The sequence below is a fragment of the Halichoerus grypus genome, chromosome 2 (genome assembly GCF_964656455.1).
Source record: "Halichoerus grypus chromosome 2, mHalGry1.hap1.1, whole genome shotgun sequence".
In the NCBI taxonomy this organism is placed as follows: domain Eukaryota; kingdom Metazoa; phylum Chordata; class Mammalia; order Carnivora; family Phocidae; genus Halichoerus; species Halichoerus grypus.
In genome coordinates, this window is record NC_135713.1 from 131,343,960 (window position 1) to 131,362,412 (window position 18,453).

The 18,453-nt window shown below is 41.7% G+C and overlaps 1 long non-coding RNA gene across 1 annotated transcript in view; it reads left to right on the forward strand.

Annotated features, from left to right (window-relative positions):
* Positions 1–18,453, forward strand: part of LOC144381147 (uncharacterized) — a 398,096-nt gene that overhangs the window by 59,268 nt on the left and 320,375 nt on the right. The window contains exon 2 of the long non-coding RNA XR_013445854.1: positions 10,157–10,325. This is a non-coding gene — a long non-coding RNA (uncharacterized LOC144381147). The remainder of the gene's footprint in view (positions 1–10,156; positions 10,326–18,453) is intronic.

Below are 18,453 nucleotides of genomic sequence, written 5' to 3' on the forward strand. Positions count from 1 at the left end.
GTCATATAATTGTTTTTTGTCCAATCACTCCTTGCTGTTGAGGCCGGTACTCACAGTGGATTTTCTTCTTCCAGACATTGCACTTGGAAGGGAAGATGCAAAGGGAAAGAGGGGGGACAGTGCTGAAATAGCCTCCTCCAAGGTCCCTGCAGAACAAGACAGTTTGTTATAACCTAAATAAATTCAAGGAGAAAGTGCCACACTGATACTGAGTGGGATATTTATGTTGGTGTGATATACCCCTTTTCAAAAAATTGGGGAGATGTGGAGGATAGAGAGAAAAGGGAAATATGCTTACTGTATTCTCAAAGCAAACTATGCCGGAGTAGAAATTTTCATCTTTGAAATTCTGGTGCCACCCAGTGGTGAATGAATCCTGTTTTAGAGTCATTTTCTTAACGGGTTGTCCTCAAGCTTTCTGCTCTCTGAACCACACTGTGAGCTTGTACAAATACCCCCACTCCTATAGATTTCAGAATTCTACAGGTTTGATGCGGGGCTTGGGCATCAGAGTTCTGAAAACAAGTTCTGAAAACGACAGGTGATTCTGTCCAATTTTTGGTTTGCTCTTTTAAAAAATATAATCATACATCAAGTGGCTCTCCATGGAGGTGTTTCTGGTTGTCTTGCAGTAAGTTTGTCCTAGAAAGAGCAACCTGGCCACAGATCAGTTTAATTGAGGTAATGGTGTCTGAAAGCAGAAGCTTCAGTAATTCATGGAGATCCAAAGTTTGCATGACCACCTCAGGGGCTCCATCGATGTCCCAGGAGATCTTTTATATAAGACTGCAGACTCAGAATAGCAGGTGTGGCTGGCACAGTGATTCACGTGTGCTTGGCTGCCCTCAGATTTCAGCTGTAGCCGTCCTGGACAGTTCCATGCAGGCTTCCACTCCTTTTAAGGTGATAAGGTTCCCCTTCCAGTGCTTCACCTAATGCCCCAGGATTTCCTTGGGGCTATAGGTGCTGTAAGGAACTTTCTAGGTTATGGCATATGCCCAGCTTGGAAGCACAGGGGAGGTTAACACATCTGGGAGCAACTCTAGATCAGTGGGAAAGGGGACCAATGGGTCAATACTCCTGCCTTTTCTGCTTTGGGGTAGGGTCTCATGAAGGGTTATGAAGGGTAGGCTCAGGACTCTATCCCATTTGCAGAAATGTGGTCGAAAGGAAGAGTGGTGGCAGGGAGAAGTTTAATTAGGATCTTAGGTGTATTTGTCTTAGGTGGTAACATGGAAGTGGGATTGATTTGGGAAGTAAATGGGGGGAGAGGCAGATACTAGGAGTTAAGTATAGTTGCTCCAATTTGAAAAAATTGGGACTAAATTAGGCAGAAAACTGAAGTAGAAATGTGAGATAGGAGACCAGATAGTGAAACCCCAACTATACTAGCTTGTTTTCCTCACTGAATGGGTATGTTACATCATGAAATGGGTTCTGGGTGCCTCTCTCATTGACTTGTTGATGTGTCACAAACCTCCCTCAAATTTAGGGGCTTACATGAGAAATTTGTTGTTGTTGTTCTTGATAAAGTTGGGCCGGGCTCAGCTGGGCATTTTCTTCTGCTGCTCTTATCTGGGGCATATGCACGTAGTTGTTGTCTTCTGCATGCTTGTTGGTTGGTGTATCAGTCAGGGTTCTCCAGAGAAACAGAACCAATAGAATACATGTAGACATACATGAGGAGATTTATTATAGGGATTGGCTCAGGCAGTTATGGAGGCTGAGAAGTCCCACAGTCTGCCATCTGCAAGCTGGAGAGCCAGGGAGGCTGGTGGTATAATTCAGTCCAAGCCTGAAGGCTGAGAACAAGGAGCTCCAGTGTCTGAGGGCAGGAGAATGGTTGTCCCAGCTGAAAAAGAAAGAGAAGCTGTCCTTTCTTCCCCTTTTTGTTCCAACAGATTGGATGCTGCCTGCCCCCACTGGTGAGCTCAGATCTCTTCACTCAATCTACTGAGTCAGATGCTAATCTCTTCCAGAAACATCCTCACAGACACACCAAGACATGTTTTACTAGCTATCTGGGCATCTGTGAGGTCGGTCAGGTTGATACAAACAATTACCCATCAGGGACTGCAGCCCAGAGAGCTTGTCTTTGCTCCACACGCTGTCTTCCCCCAGGAGGCTAGCAGAAGCTTTCTCCTGTGGAAGCAGCAGATCCAGGGGGGTGGCCTCAAAGTGGCAAGGCTCTTGAAGCCTGAACTCAGAGCCACATTCATCCCATCTGCCTCAGTCTGTTGGTCAAAGCAATCACAAAGTGACTCACTTGTGGGGAAGTAGACTCACTCTCCTGATGGAAAGAGCTAAAATAATTTAAGACCACTTTTAATTTACTACCGTATATTTGGGTAGCCAATGAAATGAACTTTGGATGCCCTCTTATATCTGGATTTGGTTTTAAAACCAGAAATAAAAACAAACAAACCAGAAATCAGACTACTCCTGTGGTGACCAATCAACCTACCGTCTCTCTTCTGTGGTAAATATCCCAACATGCCTATTCCCGTTCCTGATAAATAGTTTAAATCTGTGACAACTTGAGTTAACCTTCTCTAAGTGGAATGGTTTAGGGAAAAGCTTAGATTAAAAAAAAAATTTCCCCAGATTCACTGGAATCAACTAATCTATTTTATTTATTTATTTATTTATTTTTTGAAGATTTTATTTATTTGACAGAGAGACACAGCAAGAGAGGGAACACAAGGAGGGGGAGTGGGAGAGGGAGAAGCAGACTTCCCGCCAAGCAGGGAGCCCAATGCGGACTCCATCCCAGGACCCCTGGGACCATGACCCGAGCCGAAGGCAGACGCTTAACGACTGAGCCACCCAGGTGCCCCAATTAATCTATTTTATTTTTTTATTTTTTTTTAAAGATTTTATTTATTTATTTGAGAGAGAGAGAATGAGAGAGAGTGAGTACATGAGAGGGGGGAGGGTCAGAGGGAGAAGCAGACTCCCTGCTGAGCAGGGAGCCCGATGCGGGACTCGATCCAGGGACTCCAGGATCATGACCTGAGCCGAAGGCAGTCGCTCAACCAACTGAGCCACCCAGGCGCCCCCAATTAATCTATTTTAAAAACTATAGTAAATGTACCTCAAATGAGTTGTATTAAAACTAGTGGAAGTTTTTTTTTCGTGAATTTGGATTTTTTGTAAGGGAGAAGAAAAGGATATTTTTATATTCAGTATATGGCACTGATATTTATGAGATTATTTTGATAATTGCCCTAATAAACATTATCATAATGGAATAAAAATAATTTATGTTTTAAATGCATGTAATTTTATGAAGCACTAGTAAAAATTTCTGTATCTTAAATATTAGAATTAGCTGGTAGCAATAGTTTATTAATTTTATAAACTTCTATGACATGGTAGCTCACCGTAATGGAAATACAAAAACTTACTTTTTTATAGAAAGAAAGCCTTTGATAACCTGTGTTTAAAGAAGAAAGCTTTTAATAACCTGTGTTTAAAAAGAAGCAGAAACAGAGGGCCCCTGGATGGCTTGGTCGGTAGCGTGTGTGACTCTTGATCTCAGGGTTGCAGGTTCAAGCCCCACGTTGGGTGTAGAGATTACTTAAAGATGAAAGTATCTTGAAAAAAATAAGATAAAAGGGGAGAAACAGAATGAAAATGCCTTTTTATGTGAGGAATTGTTGGTCACGTACCATACGGTGTGAGAAAAGGTGTGGCAAAACCCGGTCGCCCGTGGAGGTGTGGCCTTCAGAACAGTTGCAGAACGGCAGAAGCAGGAAAAAAAGCGAGAATTTGTGAAAGAGATGAGAGCAAAGACAGCCTGAATCAAAATCTTTTCCAAAGGGCCAATTTTATTTGCTTTTGAACCAAGATAGATGTTCCAGTTCTGGGCATTTCTTTCCAAGACCATTTTTCTGGCTTATCTCACAGGGCTCTTTTTGCTGTTCCATTTCTCGTCTCAAACAGCTGCTTCTTAACAGTTGACATCGGGTTATTTCAAAAGGTCATCTTATTCACTGTTTCCTCTTTTGGCAAAAACTTTTATATTCTAACACCAAGTGCCACGTGTTTCAAAATGTTTTCCTCAGTAAGCTGGCTTGTTTGTGTAGATGCTCCTGAAACAAACAGACAAACAAAAAACCCAAAACCCAAAAAACCAAACCAAAACAAAAAAACCCCCAAAAAACAAAAAAGAAAGAAAGAAAGAAAAAGAAAAAAAAGAGGGCTTCTATGGAGGAATGACAAGAAGCAAACTCTTGGCACACGCAAAAACAAAGATGCATCTCAGCAAGATCATTTGGAGCAAAAGAAACCAGACCCAAGAGTGTACGCTGTATTGAGTCCCTTTATGTAAAGTTCAGAAAACCGCAAAGCTAATGTACCAGAATATGAGTTACTTAAGTAGGTGGGCTGGGGAGAGCAGGCAAGAGCAGCTTTGGGGGTGTTGTGTATGATTTACATCCTGGTTACGTTGGTGGGCTTCCTTTGTACACATTTACTGCGCTGTGCACTTAGGATTTGTGCACGTCTCGATTTCTTTGTTACAGTTCTTTAAAAAGTGGAACAGTAAACGAAACATGGTTCTTCTCACTGACTTAGGGCAAGTCTGAGTTTGGGTATGTCTAGTGGTTTGTTAAGGAAAGGATCATTAAGTTGGCAACATTTATATGTTTTTCAGACTCACGTTATCACAGCATTGATTTTGATTTCATTGGGTTTCAGTGTCCATATGAACATGCTTAGGAGGCCAAGCATCCAATAAATCAGTGGCAATTAGGAACAGCACGAGAACGGTACAAAGCAATGCAGAACACCACATGATTAGTATTGCAGTGCTGTAGGACTGTATTTTATTGAAAAAACAATTGTCATGCTTCACTAAGCCTAAGAGGAAACTAGAAACTAAATATTGATATCACCGAAACCAATGTTGTCTAGACATCTCTCTCTCTCTCTCTCTTTTGTTTCCTGAAAACACCGTCTAAGACTAAGTCATCTGATATTTCTTGGTGGATTGTTCAGCAGAAAGTTCTGTGTTATTTCTTGGAAGAGGAAAAGAAAAGGAAGTCATAAAGACTGGTAAAGTTAATGAAATGTTTCACATTTGCCAATATTCACATTTAAATGTTACCTCTATATTGTTGCCCGACTTTTATTGTTTTCCGTAACAGTATTGATGGCTCTCTCAATTGTGTACCTCTTCCAACAGTTTTCGATTATCATGGGATGTTGGACACAATGCCTGAATTCATCATTCCCTCCTTACAATAGAAAGAGTTCAAATGTTATTAGTTGATACCATCCTTTAGACTCTGTCCCTTGCATACAAGCTGGAAGTTAGTGGAGAAAACGTAGATTAGCAATGTCAATTGCTGCTGATGTCAGGGCTACAGCTGTAGGGGTGGAAATGCACTTCATCCTTGGGACTCAGAACTTCAGCTGCACTGAATGTTTGATCCCATCCAATTGTGTGCCTGGTCCACAGGTTGAGGGATTGAATTCACCTCAACAAACATTTATTGAGGGAAGGTTAACGTACAAAACATTAGGGATAAAGCCAGGATTGTGAGAAAGGTAAATATTTACATAAAAAATTATAATACAATATGATGAATGCCATTGTATAGAAATATAGAAATGGCTTCATAGACAGAGAAAAGAAAGCAGCTAACTCTGCTCTTGGCACGAAAGGCTGTGGAGGAGGATCTTAAAAGAGGAGTGAGAATTAGCCATGTGGACCAGGTGGGGAAGGACATTACAGGAAGGCACAGAGGCTTGAGTTTCCATGGAGTGAGCAGGAAGTGGTGAGAAGTCTGTTATGTTATGGGCTGGGAGAGATGGGGATGCTGGGAATGGAGCAAGAATCCCAGGTTAGGTTCTGGGAGGGTCTTGGATGCCCTGGGAAGGAGTTTGGATTTTACTAAAGAGTAGTAGAAGGGCTGTAAAAAGGGGAGTAGCACGATCCTCCCTGTGTTTTAGGAGGGGGTAAGGTCAGCTGTGATGTGGATAATGCATCATAGGGGGGAAAACAGACAGGAAGGCCACTTAGGAACTGTTGGAATAATCAACACTTTGAACCAGACTAAAGAAGCAACTTCTCAGAAGGCAGGATTCATCCTGGATTTAAATAAGTTATGGCATGTAGATGATGGAATACCGTAAGAGCATGAGAACAATAATGTTGATCAATTTTAATGTTATAGAAAGATGTTCAGAAGATATTGTTGAATAAAAAAGTTTACAAAAACACAAGCAATGCGATTCAGAACACCCCCCTCCCCCTATTGATCCATCCATACCTCTACAGAGAAAAAAGACAGAGAATATACTGTATGAAAATATTAACAATAATATTTACTTGCTAGTAGGCTTTTGGGTAATTTGAGAAAAAGCAACTCAGATGCCCAATTAAGAATATAGTATGGAGGAGCTTAGAAAAATGTTTTCTTTTTCTTATTCAGACCCTATTGAAACCTAGTGGATAGTCTGGCATTTCAGGAGGAGAAGGGGATTTGCAGAACCAAGAGGAGTATATAGAAGGGTCAAAAGACACAAATAAAATAGAAACAGAAATAGAAAAATAATACGAGCACAGACTGTGGAAATGGGGTTACTGAACTGACAAGAGAAGACATGCAAACAGTTTTATTTAAAGTTCATGTTAAAGTTTTTCTCTGGATGCTTTTCGAATTGTTTCTTGTTGTCAGAGCCTAAGGAGGTTGCTCTGTGAAGGTGGTGGTGGTGGTTTGAATGGTCTGTTTAAGGACTCTTCAGTCCTTAAATCCTCTAGCTGTAGGATTCCTTGTGTCGTCTGGTTCCACTGTTACCACTATATGAAGGGGACTAATAGTCTTATGTTACGCTTTGTAAGTATTCTTTTTCTGTGTGTTTCACAAAATAAAATTGCCCACAGATGCAAGATTGATAGAATTGATGCTTTTGGATAAGACACCTTACATGGCGTTGTGTGGGGCCAAGCTGGTTTTACTGATTCAGAAGAAAACCTCATAGAAGGGTAGGGGTTTGAAGAGGTAGCTATGGGAAGGAGGAGGGATTTAGGACAGAAAGAGAAAAAAGGAATAGAATCAATCACTGAGGTAATTTGCAGGGGGATAAATGTATTTGTGATGAAAAAGGTTAGTAGTCATGCTGCCATTTTGTATTTCCTGTTACAAGAAAATGAGGTTCAAAGGAAGAGGGACCAATATTAAGTTAAGTCAGTCAACCAAGCCCACCTTGGGTTTCTAATATGTGTTTATGAGGAATCATTTCTTGAAAGTGCTCATCCTCCTGGGTCCTCGGATGAACTAAATTCACCTCCTTTGCTTTTTTAGATCTCAGGCCTTGGTTTACATATTGATCTCTGCCACTCATTCTTTCAACAGTACTTCTTTCTGGTTATTTAACTTCTCTTTGCTTTGGTTCCTTCATTTTTAAAGGTATAGGGTTAGCTTCGATTGTTTAAAAAAATTAAATACCATGGACCCCTTGAAGCAGGTAAGCTTAGAGCTTTGCTGGTTGAAGTTGTGGTAGAAAGGCAGAGTTAACCTGGCTCTTCTTACTCTCCCAAGTTCTCCCCAAAGGGTCATCGACGGAGCCAGGTCGGAAACCACTGGACCTGAATCTGTGCATCCTAGAGTCAGGAGAGGTTGTTGTGGCCTGGAGTATCTTAGGAACAGTTAAGACGTGTGTGGAGATGATATTTTGCTTTTCCACATTACATTTTCAGCTGGTTTTCTTAACAAGAAACATTTGTATAACTGTGATCCTCTAGTAGTTGGGCACCCAGGATCAGTTCTTGTGTTGGAGAAAATGAAATGTAGCTCTCAGAGGCAGGACAGCAGTTTTCCTGACCTGCCACTGTCTTGCTGAGTGCTCTTTTGAAAATTGCTCAAGATCGTCACACCTCATTCCCCCCTCGTTTTTCCATAAAGACCTCTGACTGCAATGTGCATCATTTTGAGGTTCTGGGAAAAGAAGAAGCTGGTATCTGTCCTTCAAAGTCATGTGTTTGTTCTCAGTTGAGTGGAGGAGGTTTGAACTCTTCTGGACCTTGATGTCTCTCTGAGTATCTCCTAGTTCAGTAGAATACTCTTAACCACTTGCCTTCTATGGGCTCAAGTAAAGAAAATTGTTATTACATCTTTTGTGGAAAGCTTTTTCCGCTTCTATTTTGGTCTTCCCCTCTGAGCGTATTGTATGAAAAGAGTGGAGGATTATCCTCCTTTAAGGGAAAAAGAATCATTTCATTGTTCGGTCGCTGTGTCAGGGGTCCAAGTCATTTCCAGTAGCTGGCCCTTCTCTGACCCTCTGAGGCTGCTGGTTAGCACCGACTGCAGAGAGCTTGGAGGAACACTTTAAGGGATTGATTCAAGGCAGCAGAAACCTCTTACGCCCACAACCTAACAACCTTTCTTGGGATTCACTCAGAAGGCGTATCTGGGACCTCTACTTTTTGGCTTTTGAAGTAATGTATCTTCATTAGGACTTAGAAGTAAACATATATTTTTAAGGCTCGAAGAAGGAAGCAATTTGTCTTGAGCACAGTAGATTTGATCTTTAGAGAGAGGTGAAAAGCCAACTTTTTTTCAGCAAAAGCTAAGGATGATGAATGAAATGCCCAGGGCTAAGAAGGCCTCTTCACGGCAGAGAGAGTTATCTTTAGAAGGATTTTTAAATCAACACGCATCTAGCTACCTGGCTAAGGAGTACTTGATCGGTGACCTTTTCATGGGATGTTTCAGAAGAACAAAACCCCAATATTGTAACTTGCATTTGTGAAAGAGTCAATATCCACAGTATCAAAGGAATATATCTTGCAAATTATAATTCCTTAGAGTCCTTGTTGGAAGGGTAAGCCCTCTTTGCCTGCACTGTCTACAGAATACATGAGGCTTGTCCTCTGGAAGTATGCCATTAAGTGAGGGCATGCACAATTCTGTGACTTTTCTTTTATATGGGTCTTTTTATATTTAGACACTCTTTTTTTTTAAGGATTTTATTTATTTATTTGAGAGAGAGAGAGAATGCAAGCAGAGGGAGGAGCAGAGAGGGAAGGAGAGGGACCAGCAGACTCCTCGTGAGAGCAGAACCCAACGTGGGGCTCGATCCCAGGACCCTTGGATCATGACCTGAGCCTAAGTCAAGAGTCCAATGCTCAACCGTTGGAGCCACCCAGGTGCCTCTATTTAGACACTCTTGGTGTATATGGGCATTGCCATCTTGGGAGAGTGGATGTTGGTGGTAGGATTTCTTAAGGTGAAGTTTTATTTATCTACAGAATTAGAGGTTTGGTTGATGTACTAGTCTGGAATTTGAGTCTAATTACAAGGTTTTTACATTTTCATAATTTATTTTTGTTTTTGATTTTGATTTTGCTGGTTTAGCCACTAGGCATTTGACGCTAAGCAGACAAACAAACATGACCCCCTTCCCCACCAAAAACCTAAGAAAACGACACAAATACATAGTACTCTTGCAGACAGTAGTGTGAGAAAACGTGATTCACTTCAGAATGATCTGATTTATGACCTGATTTCATGGAAATCTTAAAAATGGCCTATATTCATATCACACACTTTTCTGTGTGCTTGATGTACATTATATCATTTAATTCTTTAAACAACTCCATGTGACAGGTACTATTATTACCCTATTCTACAGAAGAGGAAATTAAGATGTAGAGAACACAAGTGATTTGGTCAAGATTACCTTGTTACTAAGTGGCAGAGCTGGTTTTCAAATCTAGCACTCATAGTTCAGCGCCCATGCTCTTGGCGGGATGCGCCATCATCACAAGGGGATACAGGATGGCCTGTGTTTATGGAGCACCTACTACAGCTTGGATTGACAGGAGAAAAGAGGCACAATATTACCCTATGAAGAGCATAGTGTTAACCCTGGGATAATGCATCCGTTGGGGAAGGTTGCATATTGTACCAGGGTGATTTAATGCCACATAAGTACATGCTAGGTCTAAATTAATTATCCTCCAGAATATGTAATTTAGAATCATTAAAATGTAAAAAAATTGGAAGGTTTAAGAGAGTTGAATGAAGATGAGTTATAACTAGCTTTTTTTCTTTAATATAAAAAGACCTAGGAAAAATACTTGGATAAAGAAAATTAGTTTCCAGTTGTAGAATCTGTGGAATGATTTTTTTTTTTTTCCATCTAGGCTAGAGATTCTTTCATTCACGGAACTCATCACATTTGGAAGGCAGCCATGCTCATCTCTCTACCACCAAAGCACGCTGAACTCATCCCATTTGGATAGACCTCTTGGTGTTTGGTTTGAGAAAACAACCATTGGCACAAAGTTGATGAACTTCCACACACGCACACAGGTGTGACTCCTCTCAGCCTTTGGGGGGCAGCTGGGTATAGCCTGGGGGATACCATTATGGATGATGACCCAAGAACCATGGAACACACCTCTCAAGACCTTGGCTTTACATAAACCCCCCCCAAACTTAGATACAACCAATGAAAAGGAAGGCATTCCAAATAAATGAAAGTTGAGTTTTTATTACTTTTGCCAAATGGGAACTCCAAATATAAGTCAAATTATTCTACCCATAATTTTAACATTGAGGTTTTGGTCTCAGCTAATACAGTCACAAAGGATAGTCTTTGAGTCATGCAAATAGGGAATTGGGATTTTTTTTTTAAAAAATGAGAGTGTCATTGATGAGTTTGTGGTTTATCCCTGAAGAATTCCATGCTTTGGAGATGGGTCTTAGATTGTGGAAAGGCAGATAAGACTGGGAGCATAGATAATAGTAGGAAAAATCATGGAGGCTCACAAATCTAAGGAACCTATTCTGAGATTTTAACATGTGTCTGAGTTAAAAGTGCTCACACTTACAACGGAACAAGTTCAAATGTTCTTATGTGAAACAAAGTCCCTTTTTCAAAAGCACCATTACAGAGAAGTTGGATTCTGCTATTAATCTTCTTTAGGTAGGAAAGGGTAAAAGGTACAGGTTTCTCGTCTACACATGAGACAGTTTTCTTTGGACTAGGGCAGGGATGTGCCTGAGCACATAAAAAGTTTTATTTTTGCCAGGCTAAGACTTTTGGAGCCACTTTTTATAAAGCTCTAGAAACTTCGGTTTATTTCATGATCAGCTTTGTATGAAAATCTTCCATATCAAGAATCACTTTAGTAGAAGGAGAAAATGAGGGGACTGGTGGGTGTTAGTGTTACCTCAAGCTTCTCTGGTTCTTGCCATGGACGCTGTGCGTCATGGAATTTCTCCTTTTGGGGGCTGGCTGCTACCTTGAAGCTTTGCTCTGTGGCGATAAGTGTCTTGGTTTCAGTTTTCTTGTTGATGCTCATTTTGACAGGTGGCTACCTCTCTTGCTTTCCAATTTTCCTGTCTTTTTGGGCCACTGACCTGAATGATCGAGGATCCTCAGACTGTACTCATGTTTGGAACACACTTATTTTTCTTTATTGTATAAGCAATATGTATGTATTGTAGAAAAATACAGATAGAAGTAATAAGAATCAAAGGGAAGAAGGGACAAAATATAAAACCAACCATAATTATAGAATCCAAGGCATTATTGTTAACCACTTTGTGCAGAGTATTTCAAGGTATGTTAGCAAAATAGATATTATCAAAATAGAATCATTTAGAAACTCTTTCAGACTCTGCTTTTCCCACTTAATATATTAAATATATCCCAATAGTACCACTAACCTTTATCGACCTGATATAAAAGGCTGAATATTATTTTGTGTAATGGCAGTCCCAGAGCTGGTTTAACATTTCCAACATGGTCAGACAGTTTATTTCTAATTTTTCCATTATAGAACCACTGTTATGACTCTACCCTTTTGGCTGCACCACCCACATGATTATTTCCTCAGGATAAATTTCCAGGAGCAGGAGTGCTAGGTCAAGACATGTGCAGAATTTTAAGTCACTTGGTAGATCGCCAAATTGCCCTGTAGACTGTGTGGCCCAATTTATTCGCCCACCAGCCAAGCTCCAGAGTCTGGCGCTTCGCCTTGGCTTCCTTACCTGCTTTTCTGGATACGATTGTCTTTTTTTAGTCCCCTCAGCTTCCTTTTATTTATTTGTTTGTCGTTTGTTTAGTTTAGTTTTTTCATTGACTACGGTTGACACACAAGTCTACTTAGTTTCAGATGAAGTACAACAGAGCGATTCCCCAAGTCTGTACATTATGCGGTGCTCACCGCAGGCGTAGACCCATCTCTCACCACACAGCACTGTGGACTCCCCTGTGCTGTACCTTTCATCCCTGTGACTTACATGGATGTGGCTTTCGGCGCTGGTCCTCGGAGAGACACACTACATATCCCCTCCAGGCCTTGTGTGGTGAAAGCCAAACAATACAAAATAAAATGCCAGGCAAGCAGCAAACAAACGCACTAGGAAGTGGGTATTTAGGTTGAGGAGAGGGAGATGGTCAGGCGTGTTCTGCTCAGCTGAGTGTGTTCTGGTATCTTCCGTCTGTGCACAGCACGGCTCTCACAGACAATGAAGGTTGAACGTGCCAAAGGTTCTTCACACGGGGGCCAAGGTGGGTCCCTGATCCCCCACTCCTCTGAAAATGTGTACTTTTAGCTTCAGCGCATGCAAGCTTTTTGCGGAGAGTGTCTGTAACTTCCTTCAGGTTTTCTGAAGGTCCTCTAGGGCTGACAGGTGTCCCTCAGAAAAGGAATGATTCAATATATCGGCTTCTCATCTCCTGAAATGAAAAAAGAAAAAAAGGAAGGAAAGCAAGAGAGATCTTTTTCCTTTACAATGAAAATATTGCTCAGCTTGTATCAGGCTGCTCTGAGAATTGCTATGTTATTTTTGAACTCATGATTCCTGAAATCAGGGATAAAAATGGCTCTTCTGAAATGACCAGGCATTTGCTTCTGTGCCTCCTCTAGGAATGGGGACGGGGCGGCTTTGTCCTCCATTTTGGGAGGGGTTACTAAGGGAGTGAGCCCTCCTGGTCAGTGGCCCAGGTCAAAAACCTGCCTATTGGCCTTGGCATGGTTTCTCCCAGCAGTGGATCCCCAGGTCCAAATGCAGACGTTAGCCAGATGTAATTGTGTAAGAGGGAGGGCCAGCGATCACAAAAAGAACGCACGATTGTTTTGTTTTTTAAAGTTAAGGACAGGGGCGCCTGGGTGGCTCAGTCAGTTAAGCGTCTGCCTTCGGCTCAGGTCATGATCCCAGGGTCCTGGGATGGAGCCCCGCATCGGGCTCCTTGCTCAGCGAGGAGTCTGCTTCCCCCTCTGCTCCTCACCCCACTCTTGCTCTCTCTCTTAAATAAATAAATAAAATCTTAAAAAAAAATAAAGAATTGAGGACATTTATGAAATAATTGAAAATTATGAGAATTCTTCCTGGGGGGTCCTGGGTGGCTCAGTCGGTTAAGAGTCCAATTTTTGATTTCAACTCAAGTCATGATCTCAGGGTCATGAGATCAATTCCCCCCACTTTGGGCTCCATGCTCAGTGGGTAGTCTGCTTGAGATTCTCTCCCTCTCCCTTTGCCCCTCCCCCTGCTCACTAAATAAATAAATAAATAAATAAATAAATAAATAAATCTTTAAAAAAATAAAGAATCCTTTCTGGATATTTGTTGATATTATGGCATAATGAATATCCATCTATCTCCATACACACACACACACACACACACACACACTTTTATTGTGGTAAATTATATGTTCTGTTTTGAATTTGCAAGGAGAGAGCAGTGTCCAGTGGCAAACTGAAAACGGAGTTGAGGATGAGTGGGTGAAGGGGGGATGGGAAAGGACGGTCTGATTCTCGAGTGGCTGGGGGCCAGGTTTTTAAGCAGTACGGTTGAGATCTGAAAATGGGTTTTATTTCCAGAGCACACAGAGGTGTGATTCCTGGACTTTAAAACAGATTCTTTGCTTATTTTCTACACTGTCTTCTGCAGTACTGTTTGGTACTTCTTGGACTCTAAAACATGAATCCTAACCCTCCAGGATTTCTCTTAGAAAATGCAGCATTCATCACTCCCAAGGGCTTCTGACACAAATAGATTAATAATAAGCAAGGGCTTTTGTTAAAAAACATTCCCCTTATGCACTTTAAACATTAAAACATTCCCCTTATGCAATTTTATACCATTTAACCCCAAAGGTATAGGTAACTGAACTTTCTAAAACTTTAAGGCCTAATTTGGGTTGAATGACTTAAGCCACGATAATAATAGACTTTGAATAATCATAATTGATTAAAAATAAATTCTAAAGACATGAGGGGCGCCTGGGTGGCTCAGTCATTAAGCGTCTGCCTTCGGCTCGGGTCATGATCCCAGAGTCCTGGGATCGAGCCCCGCATTGGGCTCCCTGCTCAGTGGGGAGCCTGCTTCTCCCGCTCCCACTCCCCCTGCTTGTGTTCCCATTCTCACTGTGTCTCTCTCTGTCAAATAAATAAAATCTTTAAAAAAAAAATTCTAAAGACATGAATCAGCTAAGAAGAGATCTAGAAGGCATGTAGCTTGATTTGAATTGTACCAAGACGATTTTTAAAAAACATTACCTCAATCTCAAGTACGGAGAATGTTTAATGATATAATGCTGCCACCTAGTGTTTATGCCCTGTTACTGCAGCAATATTTGTGGCGTTGACAAGTAACTGCTTCAGTGAACGGTTAGAATTTTCTAGACAGTAATTATTTGCAATTTTATTGGAGCATAAGTTGAACGTATTTCCCATAAAATACAGATTTTAATGGCTCACAGAATTCTTGAATTCCCCGCATAGCATCACGAATGAAAACTGAGAGTTGGGGCATCTGTCACTTATCATTGGCACATTAGGCTGACTTTTCTGTCCCAGTTATTAGAGACAAAGCCACTTTCACAACCATGTGGTGTTGTGGCTTGAGCTAACATTTTAATTAAATTGTGTTTGGAGCTTAGAAGGGGGAGCTTGGAACTATAAATTTAAACTGAGACCAATCTGGGGTGACGGAGGAGGTCAGAAAATTCTGAAGGGGGGGTCATTTACGGGAATAGAATCTGAGTGCTCCAGATTTTTAGCTATCATGTATCTGAAGCAATCTCTGTCACGCCTTGTCCACGGATGAGATTCGTGTAGCCAACAGAGATTTTCTTAAAAATTGCGTTAGACTCCAACAATAAAAAAGGATTTCTGAGGTCTTTTGGGAAACAGAATCTCCAGAGGATGGGCTGATGTGCCCAGCTGTAGGATTGGCGGGGGTGTGTGGTGTTCCGTTGGCTCCCGGTCCCACCAGGTAAGTTTCACTCACGTACCAGCCCGGACCCTGGGGCCATCTCTGTTTGTAGCTCCTGCCCTACAGCTTCTAGATTTTGGTGGGAGAAGATAAAAATGAAAGCTGTTGGTGCTGGAAAAGAGACCTGAAAACATCTAGTCTGGTCTCTTTCTTTTCAAGAAATGAAAAAGAAAGCCCGACTTGCCCAAGGTCTCTACTTAGGGAGAACCAGAGCTAGAGGACTTGTTGCAAGTCTATGTATTTACTTGGGGATGGTTTATTTGTTTATTTATTTTTAAAGATTTTATTTATTTATTTGATAATATAGAGAGACACAGCTAGAGAGGGAACACAAGCAGGGGGAGTGGGAGAGGGAGAAGCAGGCTTCCCGCCGAGCAGGGAGCCCGATGTGGGGCTGGATCCCAGGACCCTGGGATCATGACCTGAGCTGAAGGCAGACAGACGCTTAACTACTGAGCCACCCAGGCATCCCTTGGGGGTGGTTTAGATTTCAGGTGAGTTATTGACCCAGAAGGTGCCTTACTTGCTGAATTTGTACAAAGGTTATAGAGCTGCCTTTAACTTTCTTGGAAAAATACTTAATGTAGCTTTTAACATCCCACATTCACGGCAAACGTGAGTACAGTAGGACATAAAAGCCATACAGTCTCCAAATAAATGGAACAAGGAATTTCTTGGCTATTCTACATCTGTTCTGTACCGTCCAGTATGGTAGATCCTACCCACATTTGGCTATTTAGATTTATATTTAAATTAGTTGAAATTAAATACAATTCAGTTTCTTTGGCTCACTGGTTACATTCAAGGGCTTAATAGACACATTGTAGTAGCTACTGTACTGGACAGCCTCGATTTAGAACATTTCCAGTATCGTAGAAAGTTCTGTTGGACAGCATTGATATGGTTAAAGATGTCTTTTCTTTCTTTTTTTTTTAAGGATTTATTTATTTATTTGAGAGAGAGAGAGAGAGAGAGAGAGAGAGAGCTAGCAGGGGGGAGGGGCAGAGGGAGAGGAAGGGAGAGAATCTCCAGCAGACTCCGCGCTGAGCCTGGAGCTGGATGCAGGCTCCATTCCATGAACGTGAGATCATGACCTGAGCTGAAGTCAAGAGTCAGACACCTAACGGACTGAGCCTCCCGGGCGCACCTTCTTTTCTTTTCTTTTCTTTTTTTTCTTTTGAGACCATTCCTGTAGCCTTATCTTGCTCTCTGTGATAAACAGAATTAATCAGAATTACTTAGTGGGCAAGGGTGGGGAATTAAAACTAGGGAATGTTCGGTGCAATAAGAAATTTCTGTGTTAAAGAAAGGAATAAAATGCACCAAATGCAGATGGTGGAGCAAGATATGCTTCGCCCTGAAATGAGGACCAGTTGGATGGACTTGAGCTTTTAAGAGCTGAGCCTGACAGGTCATTTCTCTAAGCTTCACGCCGTTGCTGCGGGTACGAGTTTGCCCATGTGTAAGTACTTCCGCACATGGTTGTCTCGGACAGCCACTGGTAACGCCTGCCTGGGTCCCCTCCACCCTCCCTTGGTACCGGCAAGGGGGACCTTCCATGCAGTTTCCATGGGGATCTCAACCTAGGAAATTGCATCCCGAGCAAAACAACATAATACTGGGAAGAGTTGGATTTGACTCATGCTTTTGGTGATTGTGGAGGGACTGTCTGTTCTTTTCCCATCATTACCCTGCTTTTCATCCTTTTCTGAGATCCAGTTGCTTATCTTTCTTGCCCTTCCATTTCATATACTGTTTTGTTTCCTTCCACAAACCTAATTTTTTTTCTTTGCTAATATTAGCCAGAACCCATTTTTGTTACATTAACCCAAATAATCCAAACCAACATGATGTTGTTACTTGGCTGTCATGGTGGATGGAAATGGGTTTATAGGGTGGGTGGGAAAAGAGGGATTCTTCCAGGAGCAAAACAAAACAAAACAAAACAAAAAGAATGAAGAAAACCATAAGAACACAGTGAGTTTGAGGGGTGCCTGGCTGACTCAGTAGGAAGAGCATTTGACTCTTGGTCTTGGGGTTGTGAGTTCGAGCCCCACACCGGGTGTAGAGATTACTTAAATAAATTAAAAAAAAAAAAACTTAAAAAAAATAAAAAGAACACAGTGACTTTGAGTAGATGGTACAAAATTTGTATGTGGTGAGCTGTTGTGAGAGAGGAAAAGGATTCATTTCAATCCATAATGTTCATATTTGGTCCCAGGAACAGGGAGAATGGCTGCCCCATACTTTGTACCCTCTGGCTGATACCCTAGCACTGGACCCATTCTCTTAACTTGTATTGATCTCATTTTAGTTCAAGTCCTTATCCCCTCATACCCAGAGAGGTCTGCAGTGGTCTAAATGCTTTCCCTTCAGTCTGATCCTTCACAGAGTTTACCTACATGTACCTCCAATGTAACTATCCACCAGCATTTGCTGAGAATTTGAAACCACGTCCTCGTCTGTGTACTCTGGGAAGCCCAGGATTCATAAGGCTGCTTTGGAGCATTACGTGAACCAGATTGTATAAAAGGAGATTACTGTCCTTGGGGTCGAGGTATTGAAATGCAAAGGGTAGATTCTGGGCCTGTGGTTTTAAGCAAGCCCAGATTCAGAAAATGGGAGGCTCTTCATGTACTAATGGCTAATCCCCGTACTCCTAATTCCACTGGTTGGCTGGGAGTGTTTTATTTTTTGTCCCGAAGGCCTTCACTGTCTTTTCCTGATTCCTTAAGCCCTGTGAGTTTTATCGTATTTCTGTTGATCGCCAGCATTATTTTCTAACGAGGGCATAGGGGGTCTTGTAGTATCCTTGGCTGTGCCTTTTCAATAAGCTGTAAGTGGCTACTGCAGATGTTTCTGTGTTTGCACAGAGTGTGGTGGAGTTTCCTGTTAGGAGCCAGAGCACAGAGAGGGGAAACCTTCAAATTCACAGCACACCAGGGGGACATTTATGGGGTTTATCTGAAATGCTGCACAATCAAAGTGCACTGAGTTTCAGGGGGTGCGGACCAGTACGCATGCATTCATAAGGAATTTTTGTGGGTTACAAATATTGGGTTGTGTACTGGAGTCTCATGTTTAGCGACCCTCCAGTTTTATAATTAGTATCCCTTCCTTCCCCATCTTGATTCCCATCAATTACTATTAAAAAAAAAATGGCACAACAAACCAAACAAAAATCCTACAGGTAAGTGAAGAGCCTCAT